Source organism: Hyla sarda, chromosome 1, assembly GCF_029499605.1.
Source record: "Hyla sarda isolate aHylSar1 chromosome 1, aHylSar1.hap1, whole genome shotgun sequence".
NCBI classification, from domain to species: domain Eukaryota; kingdom Metazoa; phylum Chordata; class Amphibia; order Anura; family Hylidae; genus Hyla; species Hyla sarda.
In genome coordinates, this window is record NC_079189.1 from 72,167,426 (window position 1) to 72,179,215 (window position 11,790).

An 11,790-nucleotide genomic window follows, 5' to 3' on the forward strand; every position below is an offset into this window, starting at 1 on the left:
CCCCATAGCAAACCTATGCTGCTCTGGACAGTTCCGGACACAGACAGAGGTTTCATCAGAGAGCACTGGGGTCAGTCAGAAAAGGAATTAAAAAAGAAAAGAATTTCCTCTGTAGTATACAGCTGCTAATAAGTATCCACAGGATAGGGGATAAATGTTTGATCGTCGGGGGTCCGACCGCTGGGACCCCCCGCGATCCCCGTCCTTATACAGTCTCTTCCATAGAAGTACATGGAGGAGGCATGTCGGGCGCTGCGTCATGCTGCCGACAGTACGCCTCCTGCATGGGGGAGCCACGGCCAAGCCGTGGCCCCATGCAGGAGATCGTGGGGGGTCCCAGCGTTCGGACCCCCGCGATCAAACACTTATCCCCTATCCTGTGGATAGGGGGCAAGTGTTTTTTGCTACAGATGTCCTTTAAAGGATAAGTATCATGAAAAAAAAAAAAACGTATCCCCTATCTGAAGGATAGGGGATAAGTTTTGGATTGTGGGGGGTCCTAGCGCTGGGGTCCCCTGCGATCTGCTATTTGGAGCCTCGGCTTCCCATCACAGGGGCGTGTCACAACCCCTGCCCGAAGTGGGGGCAATCTTCGGCTTTTCCATAGAGCTATACAGTGACCCCCCGGCCTACGATGGCCCTAACATACGATCATTTCAAAATACGATGGCCTCTCAGAGGCCATCGCATGTTGAAGGCAGCATCAACATACGATGCTTTTGTATATCGGGACCATCGCATAAACGGCTATCCGGCAGCGCAGACTGCTTCAGCTGCCACCGCATAGCTGTTTACTGTGCCTCGTGTGGTCCGCTGACGATCACTTACCTGTCCTCGGGGCTCCGGCGCGTCGTCTTCGGGATCTCCTGCATCGTCGGCGCTCTCCATCGTCGTCCCGTCATCCAATAGGAGCGGCGTGCGTAGCGACGTGATGGCGGCGACGTGAGAACGAGGATGCCGGGGAAGCAGAGGCCTTGCCGGAGCGTCGGGGACGTGGCAACAGCGATGGAAGGCTGAAAGATTACAGGCTTCACCTCCTGCTGTATCCTGACACCTGCACCGCCGGGACCATCGCCGCTGCTGCCCCTGGGACCGCCACGTCCGCTCCTGAGGGGATCCCCGCCGGACCAGGTAAAGGTAGGAGACCCCCGCCGGCCCCAATCTCCGCCCTGATCGACGTCCAGCAGGACAGTGATTGATCGGTCGTTCTGACCGATCAATCACGTGACCATGAGGTGGCACCCGTGCCATCTCACTCCTGCTGGGTAATGGTGAATGGGGCTATCTCGGACAGCCCCATTCACCCTTTTTTTCCGGGTCACCAGAGACCCGATTGACCTGGAATCGCCGCAAATCTGAACTGACCGGCGATTGCCGACATGGGGGGGGGGTCTCCCCTGGGCATTTGCAAGGGATGCCTGCTGAATGATTAAAGCCGTTTGCTGTTCGGGCATGCTGGGTGTTGTAGTTTTGCAACATCTGAAGGTCCGCAGGTTGTAGAAAACTGTCCTATGCTTTACATTGCACCGATCCCTCAACATACGATGGTTTCAACAAACGATGGTTCATTTGGAACGGATTACCATCGTATGTTGAGGGATCACTGTATAGATGGGGCGTGGCGGGGTTCATGACACTCCTTTGTGATGGAGAGCCAGGGCTCTAAACAGCAGATCACAGGGGGCCCCAGCACCCGGATGCCCGCGATCTAAAACTTATCCTCTATCCTTCGAACAAAGGATATATGTTTTTTTCAGGATACTTATCCTTGCACTTTCGTTTTTTCCTCCTCTCCTTCTAAAAATCACAATGCTTTAAATTTTGCACCTATAGACCCATATAAGATTGTTTTTTGCGTCACCAATTGTACTTTATAATGACCACAGTGTAACTTTTTAGGGCTTCCGTTTCTATGCAGTGCACCTTTTGGTACAATGACACCATATACGGTATTTATTCTGTAGGTCCATACAGTTACTGGTACACCCAATTTATGCAGGTTTTCTTTTCTTTTACTACTTAAAAATTTTTATGACTGCATGCACCAAAATTTTAAGTTTAAAATTGTCATCTTCTGACCCCTATAACTTTTTTATTTTCCTGCATACGTGGCTATATGAGAGCTAATTTTTTGCGCCGTGGTCTGTAGTTTTTGGGACTTTTTGATCGCTTTTTAGGAACTTTTCATTGTACATGAAGTGACCAATAATGCACAATTTTGGACTTTGCTATTTTTTTACATGTACGCCATCGACTGTGCTGTTTAGCAAACCTTATATTTTAATAGTTCGGACATTTATGCACGCGGCTGTACCACAAATTATTGTTTTTATTTTTTATTACATTATCTTATTAAAAAAGATATGAAATGGGGGGGGGGTGATTCAAACTTTTATTGGGGGGGGGTGATTCAAACTTTTATTAGGGGAGGGGCTTATTCACATTTATATTAACTTTTTTTCAAATACTTTTGACTTTATTTTTTATTTTATTTTTTTACCCCCATAGGGGCTTATACCATGCAGTCTGTTAATTGCATATACTGTTCAATGCTATGCCATAGCATAGCATTGATCAGTGTTATTGGTGCTCTGCTGCTCCAGCCTGCTGAAGCTTCCTGGATCAGCAGAGCACCGATCACAGCGAGAAGGCAGGTAAGGGCCTTCCTGCCATCCTCTCAGCTGATTGGTACATCATGATTTCATTGCGATGGTCCAGATCAGCTCCGCTGAGCTGCCGGGATGGTTTCACTTTCATTTTAGATGCCGCGATTAACTTTTATTGTGGCATATAAAGGGTTAATGCTGGTCACTGGCCCAATCGGTGATACCTGGCATTAACCCCTTAAGGACCCAGGGCGTATGGGTACGTCCTGGCTTCCTGGTAGTTAAGGACTCAGGGCATATCTGTACGCCCGTGGGAATTCTGGTCCCCGCCGCACGCCAGGCGTGGACTGGACCAGGATGCCCACAGAAATCATTCAGCAGGCATCCCGTGCAAATGCCCAGGGGGGTCCTGAGACCCCCCCCCCCCATGTCGGCAATCGCCGGTCAGTTCAGATTTGCGGCAATTCCGGGTCAATCGGGTCTCTGGTGACCCGGAAAAAAAGGGTGAATGGGGCTGTCCGAGACAGCCCCATTCACCATTACCCAGCAGGAGTGAGGTGGCACGGGTGCCACCTCATGATCACGTGATTGATCGATCACAATGACCGATCAATCACTGTCCTGCTGGACGTCGATCAGGGCGGAGATCGGGGCCGGCGGGGTCTCCTACCTTTACCTGGTCCGGCGGGATCCCCTCAGGAGCGGCCGTGGCGGTCCTGGTGGCAGCAGCGGCGATGGTCCCGGCGGTGCAGATGGCAGGATACAGCAGGAGGTGAAGCCTGTTCACCTCCTGCTGTTGTTTAGCAACAACTTTCAGCATGCACAGCCAAAGGGCATGCTGGGAGTTGTAGTTTTGCAACAGCTGGAGTTCCAACTGCAACTCCCAGCATGCCCTTTGGTAGTCTGTGCATGCTGGGGTTGTAGTTATGCAACAGCTGGAGGCAAATTTTTTCTATGAAAAAGTGTGCGTCCAGCTGTTGCATAACTACAACTCCCAGCAAGCCCTTCGACTGTCAATGCATGCTGAGTGTTGCAGTTTTGCAACAGCTGGAGAAACATTGGTTGTGAAACAGAGTTTGTTTCCTAACTCAGTGTTTCCCAACCAGTGTGCCTCCAGCTGTGTCAAAAATACAACTCCCAGCATGCACTGAGAGACTATACATGCTGGGAGTTCTAGGTTTGCAACAGCTGGAGGCACACTGGTTGCAAAACACTGAGTTAAGTAACAAACTCTCAGTGTTGCGCAACCAATGTGCCTCCAGCTGTTGCATAACTACAACTCCCAGCATGTATGGTCTGTCAGTGAATGCTGGGAGTTTTAGTTTTGTAACAGCTGGAGATCCCCCCCCCCCCCTCGCCCCCCCCCCCCCCCCACCTCCCCATGTGAATGTACAGGGTACATTCACACGGTCGGGTTTACAGCGAGTTTTCTGCTGCAAATTTGAGATGCGGCAAATTTTCCGCCGCAGCTCAAACTCCCAGCGAGAAACTCACTGTAAACCTGACTGTGTGAATGTACCCTAAAAACACTAAGTAAAAAAAAAAAAAAAAATAACAAACAAAAAAAAAAATAATCTTGTACGGCACTGTTTCCAAAACGGAGCCTCCAGCTGTTGAAAAACAACAACTCCCAGTATTGCTGGACAGCCACTGACTGTCAAGGCATGCTGGGAGTTTTGCAACAGCTGGAAACACCCTGTTTGGGAAACATTGCTGTAGGGTGTTTTGGTGGCGGATGCAAATCTCCAAAATAGACATCAAATGCGCAAAGCGCTCTCTCGCTTTGGAGCACTGTCGTATTTCAAGGAAATAGTTAAGGGCCATATATGGGGTATTTCCGTACTCGGGAGAAATTGCGTTACAAATTTTGGGGGGCATTTTCTCCCTTTACCTCATATGAAAAGGTAAAGTTGATGTCTACACCAGCATGTTAGTGTAAAAAAGGAAAAAAAAGACCCCCAAAAGTAACGCAATTTCTCTTGAGTACGGAACTACCCCATATGTGGGCATAAAATGCTCTGCGGACGCACAACAAGGCTCAGAAGAGAGAGCGCACTATGGACACTTGAGGTCTAAATTGGTGATTTGCACAGGGATGGCTGATTTTACAGTGGTTCTGACATAAACCATAAACGCAAAACAATAAATACCCACATGTGACCCCATTTTGGAAACTACACCCCTCACAGAATGTAACAAGGGGTATAGTGAGCCTTTGGAACAGTGATCCATGAAAATTAAAAATAACATTTTTAATTTGCACAGCCCACTGTTCCAAAGAACTGTCAAACGCCAGTGGGGTGTAAATGCTCACTGCACTCCTTATTAAATTCTGTGAGGGGTGTAGTTTCCAAAATAGGGTCACATGTGGGGGGTCCACTGTTCTGGCACCACGGGGGACTTTGTAAACGCACATGGCCCCCGACTTCTGTTCTCTCTCCAAAAGTTCAATGGCGCTCCTTCTCTTCTGAGCGTTGTAGTTCACCCGCAGAGCAATTTACATCCACATATGAGGTATTTCCATACTCAGAAGAAATGGGGTTACAAATATTGGGAGGCTTTTTCTCCTATTACCCCTTGTGAAAATGAAAAATTTGGGGTAACACCAGCATTTTAGTGAAAAAAATCAAATTTTTCATTTTCACGTCCAACTTTAGCGGAAATTTGTCAAACACCTGTGGGGTGTTAAGGCTCACTGTACATCTTGTTACGTTCCTTGAGGGGTTTTCTTTCCAAAATAGGATGCCATGTGGGTTTTTTGCTGTTCTGGCACCATAGAGGCTTCCTAAATGCGACATGCCCCCCAAAAACCATTTCAGCAAAATTTGCTTTCCAAAAGCCAAATGTGACTCCTTCTCTGCTGAGCATTGTAGTACGCCAACAGAGCACTTGACATCCACACATGGGGTATTTCCATACTCAGAAGAGATGGGGTTACAAATTTTGGGGGCATTTTCTACTATTACCACTTGTAAAAATTAAAAATTTGGGGGGAAACTAGCATTTTAGGGAAAAAAATATATAATTTACACATCCAACTCTAACGAAAAGTCTTCAAACAACTGTGGGGTGTTAAGGCTCACTGGACCCCTTGTTACATTCCTTGAGGGGTTTTCTTTCCAAAATAGGATGCCATGTGGGTTTTTTGCTGTTCTGGCACCATAGAGGCTTCCTAAATGCGACATGCCCCGCAAAAACCATTTCAGCAAAATTTGCTTTCCAAAAGCCAAATATGACTCCTTCTCTGCTGAGCATTGTAGTACGCCAGCAGAGCACTTGACATCCACACATGGGGTATTTCCATACTCAGAAGAGATGGGGTTACAAATTTTGGGGGCATTTTCTCCTATTACCACTTGTAAAAATTTTACATTTTGGGGAAAACTAGCATTTTAGGGAAAAAAATATATAATTTACACATCCAACTCTAACGAAAAGTCTTCAAACAACTGTGGGGTGTTAAGGCTCACTGGCCCCTTGTTACGTTCCTTGAGGGGTCTAGTTTCCAAAATAGCATGCCATGTGGGGGGGGGGGGTTGCTGTTCTGGCACCATAGGGGCTTCTTAAATGTGACATGCCCCCCAAAAACCATTATAGAAAAACGACCTCTCCAAAATCCCACTGTCGCTCCTTCCCTTCTGAGCCCTCTAGTGCACCCACAAAGCACTTGACATACACAGGTATTTCCTTACTCGAGAGAAATTGGGTTACAAATTTTAGAAAGATTTCTCTCCGTTTACCTCTTGTAAAAATTCAAAAACTGGGTCTACAAGAACATGCCAGTGTAAAAAATGAAGATTTTGAATTTTCTCCTTCAATTTGCTGCTAGTCCTGTGAAACACCTAAAGGGTTAACAAACTTTCTGAATGTCATTTTCAATACTTTGAGGGGTGCAGTTTTTATAATGGGGTAATTTATGGGGTATTTCTAATAAGAAGGCCCTGCAAATCCACTTCAAAACTGAACTGGTCCCTGACAAATGGACATATTGTATATGTGAATCAATATATAATATATTTGGAATATCCATTTTTCTTATAAGCAGAGAGCTTCAAAGTAAAAAAAAATGCTAAATTTTAAATTTTTTTCAGAAATTATGCAAGTATCGATAAAATTTAACATAAAATAGAATATGTCACGAAAAAACAATCTCGGAATCATAATGAAAAGTAAAAGCATCCCAGAATTATTAATGCTTAAAGTGACAGTGGTCAGATGTGCAAAAAATGGCCGGTTCCTTATGGTGAAAATGGTCTGGGTCCTTAAGGGGTTAAAGGGGTACTTCACTGGAAAACATTTATTTATTTATTTATTTTCATATCAACTGATCCCAGAAAGTTAAACATATTTGTAAATTACTTCTATTATCAGCTGCTGTATGATCCACAGGAAGTTCCTTTCTTTTTGAATTTCCTTTCTGCCTGACCACATTGTTCTCTGCTGACACCTCTGTACATTGTCAGACTCACCGCAGACGGCAGATACCCAGGGAGCAGGAGATCCGTAGTTCCACAGTAGTCTGGAGCGGGTGATGTAGTAGATCCACTGGACCTGTGTGGCAGATGATGCGGGCCGTGCCAGGGAGCGGAGTCTAAGGTGCCGCTGGTTTTCACCAGAGCCCGCCGCAAGGCGGGTTGGGCTTGCTGCGGCAGGCGACACCCAGGTCGCTACCCCTGGCACGACTCAACCACACAGGCGGCTGAGGTGAAGCGTAGTACCAAAGGAATAGGCAAGATGTGGTCGGGCAGGCTAGAGGTGAGGGCGGCACAAGAGCGTAGTCAGTAGGATAGCAGAAGGTCAATAGGCTGGCAGCTAGAATCACGGTCGGGTCACGGAATACAGAGGTCTGGTACACGGCAAGGGAATAACTAGAAGTGCTTTCTCTAAGGCACTAGGCAAACAAAGATCCGACAGGGGTGCTAAGGAGGAGCAAAAACTTATAAGAAGGGTACAGGTGTGAACACTAATTACGGGCACACTGGCCCTTTAAATTTCAAAGCTCTGGCGTGCGCGCTAGGAGGCGGGGGCGCGAGCATCGGAGCTGAGGGACAGAGGCCGGAGACGGGGGTGAGTGACGGGCTGGGACTCGCATGCGGGCGCGTCCCGCGATGCGATTCCCAGCCCCACCGGGAGCTGACAGTCGGTTGGAGATGCGCTCACGGCCGGCATGTCCGCAACTGGTTAAAAATAAACTTTTCCCCTATTCACAGGATAGGGGATAATTTGCTGATAGCAGAGAGTTCAACTGTTGCAACCACCGTGATCTCCAGGACAGGACTTGGTGCTCAGTGAGGAGCACATGCTGCAAACGGCTTGCACTCCATTAGTTTCTATTGGGGCACCAAAAAGACCCTAGTACAGCACTTGGACATCATCATTGCTCCTATATAAATGAATGGAGCGGGTGCAGTCTACCTGTAGATGACATGCACCTCCCTCTGAGAGAGAGTCGGGGTCCCAGAGGTCGTGGGAGGGTCTGAACCCCCTGCAATCAGCTACTTATCTCGTATCCTGTGGGTTCTTTTTTGAGTTCTCCTTTAATGACACAGGCAATTTTCATTTGTGAATTTTTGTTTTTTCCTCCTCTCCTTTTTAAATCCTTAACTCTTTTATTTTTCCACCTACAGATCCATATGGGGCTTGTTTATTGCTCAATCAACTGCACTTTATAATGACATCTTTCATTTTACCATAAAATGTACAGCAAAGCCAAAAATTATTTATTTGTGAGCTGAAATTTATAATAAAGCTACAATTTTGCAACTTTTCAGGTGGATAGCTTACTCAGTGCACTGTATTGTAAAAATGTTAAATTATCTTTAATTTTTAGGTCAATGCGATTAAAACGATACCCAATTAATATAGTTTTTAACTATTATTGTACTAATTAACCCAGGTCGCTACCCCTGGCACGGCTGGACCAAAAAGGTGGCTGAGGAGATGCGGGGCACAGGAGGGATAAGGCAGCTCGTAATCTGGATAGCAGAAGGTCAGGGCAGGCGGCATGGTTGCATAGTCAGGACGTAGCAGGAGTTCAATAGGAAGTCGGCAGGGAAGCAAGGTTGGGTCACAAAGTGAAGAATCAGATGCACGGCAAGGCAGAAACAGGAATGCTTTCTCTCAGGCTCAAGGCAACAAAGATCCGGCATGGGAGTGAGGAGGGTGGAGGAATATATAAATGAGCCACAGGTGAGTTACACTAATGAGCGCACTGGCCCTTTAAAACTTACAGCTCCAGCGCGCGCACCCTAGGGGACAGGGACTCGCATGCCAGAGCAGTGAGTCAGAGGCTGGGGCAGGAGAAGCACCAGGTGACTGATGGACTGGGGCTCGCATGCGGGCACGTCCCGGGATGTGAGTCCCAGCCCCACCGGCAGCAGCAGGTAACGGGACCATGTGCTCACGGCCAGCGTGTGCAGCCGGAGCGCATAACGTAACACTTTTATTAGGGAAGGGGTTAACTTTTTTAGATCACTTTTATTTTTTTTGCAATGTTATAGCCCCCATAGGGGACTAGAAAATACAGTACATTGATTCAATACACTGATCAATGCCATTCCATTCCATTGCATTGATTAGTGTTATCGGTGGTCGATTGCTCAAGCCTGGATTTCAGGCTTGGAGCAATCAATCGCTGATCGGATGCACCGGAGGCAGGTAAGGCACCCTCCTCATGCGTCCTAGCTGATCGGGACATCGCGTTTTCACCGTGATGGTCCCGATCAGTCCGACTGAGCCGCCGGGAAGCTTTCACTTTAACTTTAGATGCGGCGATCAACTTTGATCACCGCGTCTAAAGCGTTAACAGAGGACTCCGGAATAGAAAAATTATTGTCTATACTTCCGGCAGTAAAAAAATAAACCGACACATACCTTCCTTCGCTCCCCCAGTGCCTCCGGTAACTGGCTCAATCCTCTTCCCAGTTGCTGGTGGTCGGCGAGTCATACTGCACTCAGCCAATCACCGTCCGCAGCGAAGTCCCGACTCGGCCGGCGATAGGCTGAGCGGCAGTGTGACGTTTTCGGCCCCGACAGCAGGTGCCGGTGTAGTGAAGAATTGTGTGTCTTGAAGCGTTCTCACACTGCCGCTCAGCCTGTCGCCGGCCGAGTTGGGACTTCGCTGTGGTCGGTGAGTGCAGTATGACTCGCCGGCAACCAGGAAGAGGATCGCGGCGGAGGCCAGAACCGGTTACCGGAGGCACCGGGGGAGCAAAGGAAGGTATGCACCTGTTTATTTTTTTTTTTTACTGCTGACAGTATGGATGATAATTTTCCTATTAAGGAGTTCTCCTTTAATGCCTGAACAACGATGTCCGGCATTAGCCACGGGTCCTGGCTGCTGATAGCAGCCGGGACCGTGCGGGTATGATGCGAGCTCAGCTCCTGGGCTGCCTTCATAACCCTGCCGTGCCGCAGCACCATTTATAAACAGCGTTTTGTGGCAAGGGGTTAAAAAAAATGCTAACTTTTTTTAATTGGTATGTAAATATTTGTCCTTTTCTGACCCCAATAAAAAAATTTTTTCCAAATACAGAGATGTATGAGGGCTAATTGGTGTCGTGATCTGTAGTTTTTATCGGTACCATTTTTGTTTTGATGGGATTGATCGTTTTTTATAAATTTTTTCCTGGTATATAGATGTGATTAAAAATCTGTATTTTTGGTGTTTGGTATTTTTTTACATTTACACGGTTTACCATGCAGGATCATAAACATATTTTAAAAGTTTGAATGTTTACGCATGCGCCAATACCAAATATAAAAAAAAAAAATCTTTTTGTAAAAGGTAAAAATAGGGGTGATTAGATTTTTTATTAGGGGAGGGTTTATATAATTTTATAGACTTTTTTTTATTTTACACTTTTTAAGTTTCCATAGGGGACTTTTATATTGAATCATTTGATTGCATTTTCTGTATTATGCTATGCTTATGGCATAGCATTTCACGATGTGCTACAGCCTAACTAAGTCAGGCTGCATTATTCATTCAGAGGTACTTAAGGGGACCCTCCTCCTCCACCATTTTAGCTCTCCAAATCCTGGCAACTTCTTTTTTCATTTTAGACACTGTGATCGGCACCATAAGGGTTAAATGACAAGCAGCGGAGGGATTGCTATTGATAGAAGCCGACACTTACTGCTCTAAAGAGAGCGCAGCTCCTGCACTCGCTTCAAAGTCACTTAAGGATTCAGTGCGTAAAAGTAAGCTTTCGCCCAGATTTGTCAACGTGTGTGAGAGAAAAAGTTGAGTGATTTTCCCACAGCAACCAACCACAGCTCAGCTTTCACTTTACCACAGCTCATTAGCTGAGCTATGATTGGCTGCTGTGGAAAAATCTATCCACTTTTTCTCTCACACAGTTTGATAACTCTGGGCCTTGATTCTTAAAGGGTAGCTCCCACCATCCTATTTTTTTTCCTGTCCCTGCCTATTGCCAATCTATCCCTAACCCCGTCCCTGCTTTTAATTTTTCTTTTTACTATTTTAAAAATAACTTTTTGTCTGCCTGGTAGTGTGCTCACTACCAGGCCCTTCGCTACAGGACAGGCAAACCAAGCAATTTCTTGGGGCCCCGAGTTGGCTGGGCACCCCGAGCACAGCCAGTGCTTGCCCGTCCTGTAGCGATTAACAATCCTGCTCTTGAAGTTTGTGCTCCGGGCCCCAGGCACCCAAACAAGAGGGCCCCCAAATGTCTGACATGTTTTTAAAATAAACTAATTTGCAGCTTTGGAGTTCTTCTCACCTCACCACAATCACCCTCCCCCCATCCCTGCTGCACTTGGAGCTGTGAGGAAAGGAGACCGCAGAGGCTGTTCAACATGGGGCCTGGCTAACGTAGATGTCCCTGCATGTATTTGTGTATAAGCGTGTGTGTGTGTGGATATATATATGTGTATAAGCATGTGTGTGTGTGTGTGTATATATATATATATATATATATATATATTTATGTGTGTACATATGTGTATGTCTATGTACTGTGCCTGTGTGTGTGTTACTACTGTGGACGACTATATGTAAAGCACATGTGTGTATCTATACCAGTGTTTCCCAACCAGGGTGCCTCCAGTTGTTGCAAAACTACAACTCCCAGCATGCCCAGACAGCCAAAGGCTGTCTGGGAGTTGTAGTTTTGCAACCTCTGTAGGCATCCTGGTTGGGAAACACTAATCTATTCTATCT